Below are 4,967 nucleotides of genomic sequence, written 5' to 3'. Positions count from 1 at the left end.
TCTCTTCAGTTTGATTGAAAACTAACAGTAATGCCGTGTAAGAAGTTATTTTATGTAATCTTGGAATTCATCTGGGGTCGGAGGTTCAACTTTGTCTCCTTGTTTAGTTGACATTTTTCAAATATTTGAACATAAGTTTTACATTGTGTATGGTAGAGCATCAGAGTGTGGGTCTTTTTGTACATTTGTAACCATCATCTAGAGGTTGTGATTCCATTCTATCTGTGTCCATCATCTGATTCCTTCCTCTGAACCCCAGAAATAAATGGTACCAAAAAATGGGATGTTTTATATTATAAGTTTATATATTGTAAGATATTACGCGAGAGATATTTGTATTGAATTTCGTAAGTTATATTTTCTGATAATATTTCTAATTTGATGAAGTTATTGAAGTTGTTTAAAGAACCTCAGCCAACCTGTTGTCAATAACATTCTGACAATTAAATATTTTGAAACTGTTTAATTGAATGTAAATATGGGTCCAGCCTGGTCAGGGAATATTCAGCATTTACTTCTTTAGGGTAACCCCCCCCCCCATAATCAAATCCCTCCTTCTCGTTCTCTACTTTATTATTAGAAAGCATTTGGGGTTTTTTCCTGTAACATAGGTACATTTTTTTGGTACAGCTGTGAAATACCAGTATTAAATTGTTCTAAGTACATGTACCGGGAAATAGAGTTATGTTTGCTTGCATTTTTGACTCTTGGAGGAATTGGGTTTTTTATTTTGAAGTATTGTGTTAAACCTGCAAAAACAACTGTAAACGTTTTTTTGTTAATGTTTTTATTGTGCAGAATTAGATCCCTTTAAAAGTCTTGTTTTCTGATTCAGCATAACTTCATGTCCGCACATCTATTAAACAGCTGTTTAATTAAGGATTTTGACGACTCTTAACTTTTCTTCATTATGCTCAAAGCTGAAATATGGTACCAATATAGAACTGAAACAATCTTAAAATTTGATCAGTATAACCTGGAAATAATTGCAGTATATAAAAGTTAGCATTTTGAGTTTACCTAACTCAATTTCAAAAAAGGACATATGCCATTTTTATCCAGAAAAAAACTCAAATACAAAAAAGTATGAATCCATGAAAATCACCCATACTTTCAGAAGTGGGGAAAATGTATGCCAATTATCCTTACTCTTTTCTAATTTTCAGATTTCTAAAATAAAAAGTAATGACATGCATTGTAGATTGTTTCTTTAATGATAGTGAAATTAATTTTACTATTGACATTATTATACAATATATATTGCTACATCATTTGTGTTAGTAAAAACTGGTAGAATGCAGAGATATCTTCAGCAAAATGTTATATCCACTTTATATTCACAAATTTTGATGAAACTTTGTCTGAAACTGATGCAACAAAAATCCTTCACCCAGCATTTTGTTACAATTTACACCATACATCAGACAATAGCTAATCATTTGTTGCTTATATACTAGTCAGTCGCATAAGAACTTTTGACCCACAACTGAATTTCAACTATGTCACCACAGCTGCAGTCCGATAATTTGATATCCTTTTGATGTCCATGTAAAAGCACTTGTTTAATACTGTGTATTAGTTCACTTCATTGTGAGACGGAGCTGGTATCATTGTTATCTATGTCAGTTTTCACTTGAGGAGTGAAATGGAAGCCAATTAAAGTTAAATACCACATGTAAAATGCGTTTTAGTCTAGAATATTTAATTCATTCCTTTGCTGGCAGCATATTGGGATTTTACCTCGCCTGAGCTAAAAGCTCAAGAGGGCGTTTCTGTTGACTTTGTCCAGTGTAGATTTCTCATCCCTCTGTTTCTGTCCTCTCTATTCCTACAATTTTATACCAAATCCGTTCTTCTGGAGAAATTGGAAAGCAGATTTGTGAATTAATATCGAAGCAAGTTGTTATGGAGAATTTGAAGTTTGACCAAACGATTTTTAGGAGGCAACAAAGCGTGTAGGTTACTTTTAAAAAACATTATTTTTTAAAAATCTGGAAAAATGGGGGCTGTAGTACGGTGATACATGTAGGACACGTAATTATTTATTTCTTTAGACACCAGAAAAAAATATCTTCTGAAAATGACTTTTGATTGCGATACTTTAAATGTTTTTAGGTTGAATTTAATAGCATTCTTTGTCAAACGTCTCTGTATGTAGAAGAAAAAGATCATTGGGAAACGTGCTCAACAGGGTTCAAAACAGAGAGATTGTTTCACTCTTTGTTCACAGTTTTACATTAATAAATAATTCATTTCTAAGTATGGTATGTACTTGAGGTACATGTATATTATGATATAATATTCAATGGGTCACTAAACTCGAAAGAAGATGTCTTTTTTTAAAGATTTTCTGTCGTTTTCACAAGATTATATATCGTTTTCACGAGATAATACTGTAATTTTAGTAATATTCAAGGGTATCAATGTTCATGGATAAAGTGAAAATCACAGTTTCAAGGATATATACGTAAATTCTTGGTCAATGGCCCTTTCAATAAAAATTATTAGTAGAAAGTGCACTTCAATGAACACTTAATTTCATGGATAAACTTTACAACGAAGTCCACGAAAATTGGTATTCAACGAATATTGATGAAACCACTGTATGTTCTTTTCACGAGAAAATGTGTCGTTTTTACGAGGAAAGTCGTTTTGACGAAATATCATCTTGTTTTCACGAGGCATAAGTCGTTTTTACAAGATAATAAGTCGATTTTACGAGTTATGTTGTTTTCACGAGATAACAGTTCGTTTTCAAGAGATTTCTGGTATCCTGAAAAAAATAAATACGTGTGATAAATGTACCTCAATACTGTACAGAAAAGTGGTCAGTGATTTAACAGAAGTTCTGCTGATGAGTACGGTCAATACATTGAATTTTGATATTGGTTCTTAAGAAATCTAGGATAAATCTGTTGTTTTTAAGACCCACTATTGCTAATCCAAAAACATTGAATTTCAATCAGTTTGGATAATTTGAAGGATTTTTCTTAAGATGCTCAGTATATAATTCTCTGATAAACTTTGTTTGCATCGATACTTTTTTGTAATGTATTTGATATTGTAAAGCTATAAATACATGTAGTTGGCTTTTACGGTCTAAGTACATGTAAGGTCAGAGTTGGGTATTGTTTCTCAAGCGAGCGATTGGCCCATGGGCTTTGGATAAAACATTGAATATGGCATGAAAATGCGAAACTATAGCTTGGGTGTTTACTTTCTGATTAGTAGATTCAAGAGAACATAGTTTGACATTGCGTCAAGGTCGTATCGTTTCAATGTACGATTGACTTCTGGTTTTAAATCTATGAAACATTAATCAATCTTTTTGACAAGTTTTTGGGAGTAAAGATTAGGAATAATGACAAATTTTGTAGATTAAAAGGTTTTCATATATAAACTCAATGGAAGGAGTTAATTTTCTTTAGTTACTATAAAATGTAAACCTGCGCGCATTGGCAATATTGTAGGAGGAGGAGGAGTGGGCGGTGGTTTTTGTGTTGTTTTTGTGGTAGTTTGTTGTGGGAGGAGGCGTAAGCGGCGGTCTTTCTGTTGTCTTTGTGGGGATTTATAAGACGAGGAGTGGGCGGCGGTTTTTTTTTTTGTCTTTGTAGTGGTTTATTGTAGGAGGAGTGGGCGGCGGTTTTTGTGTGGTCTTTGTAGTGGTTTATTGTACATGTAGGAGGAGTGGGCGGCGGTTTTTGTGTGGTCTTTGTAGTGGTTTATTGTAGGAGGAGTGGGCGGCGGTTTTTGTGTGGTCTTTGTAGTGGTTTATTGTACATGTAGGAGGAGTCGGCGGCGGTTTTTGTGTGGTCTTTGTAGTGGTTTATTGTACATGTAGGAGGAGTGGGCGGCGGTTTTTGTGTGGTCTTTGTAGTGGTTTATTGTACATGTAGGAGGAGTGGGCGGCGGTTTTTGTGTGGTCTTTGTAGTGGTTTATTGTAGGAGGAGTGGGCGGCGGTTTTTGTGTGGTCTTTGTAGTGGTTTATTGTACATGTAGGAGGAGTGGGCGGCGGTTTTTGTGTGGTCTTTGTAGTGGTTTATTGTACATGTAGGAGGAGTGGGCGGCGGTTTTTGTGTGGTCTTTGTAGTGGTTTATTGTAGGAGGAGTGGGCGGCGGTTTTTGTGTGGTCTTTGTAGTGGTTTATTGTACATGTAGGAGGAGTGGGTGGCGGGTTTTTTGTTGTCTTTGTAGTGGTTTATTGTACATGTAGGAGGAGTGGGCGGCGGTTTTTTTGTTGTCTTTGTAGTGGTTTATTGTACATGTAGGAGGAGTGGGCGGCGGTTTTGTGTTGTCTTTGTGCGCGCTCCAGGAATTTTAGCCATAAAATCAACTATATAGCAAACAGTACACTCTGAACTGTTAAATAGTTCAAGCTGAATTAGTAAATATTTTTCTATGTTCGACTAATTAAGGCATTGTCTAATTGTGTATCTGGAACACTGTTAAAATCCTTTTAAATAAAGACTTTCGTCCCCGGGAAAACCGGTAGCTATTGTTGTTTGGTTTTGCCCGACTTCTAATTGGTTTAGGAACGGAGTTTCTCTTTGTTTGTTTGTTCAGTACTTTAATTTAAACATATTCCTTGGGCACCTCAATGCCGTTCATTTTGATTGTGTTTTCCCGATAATCATCGCGTGTCCTGCACAAGTCTCGTTTTCTACCTTTATTAATTTGATCTCTTGAACAAAAGCGAAAGCTTTCAAGAAAGAGGCATAAACAAATTATCATTCATTTTGGGACCTTCTTTTATTTCCACTGAGTAAAAGATGATATTAACTTTGCAAATTTTATAATTTAGAAATGCTACAATGAATGAATGAATGAACGTAAGTATTTTGATAGTACCGATCCCTTTTACAGCGAAGCGGAATTGCCCCCCCCCCCCACACACACACACACAAGATGTACGCACTCTTAAAAAAAAAGATACTACATATATGTATGCTCCTGTTAAAATGAAACG

The sequence above is a fragment of the Crassostrea angulata genome, chromosome 10 (assembly GCF_025612915.1).
Source record: "Crassostrea angulata isolate pt1a10 chromosome 10, ASM2561291v2, whole genome shotgun sequence".
Taxonomy (NCBI): domain Eukaryota; kingdom Metazoa; phylum Mollusca; class Bivalvia; order Ostreida; family Ostreidae; genus Magallana; species Magallana angulata.
Note: the sequence above shows the minus strand (reverse complement) of the source record.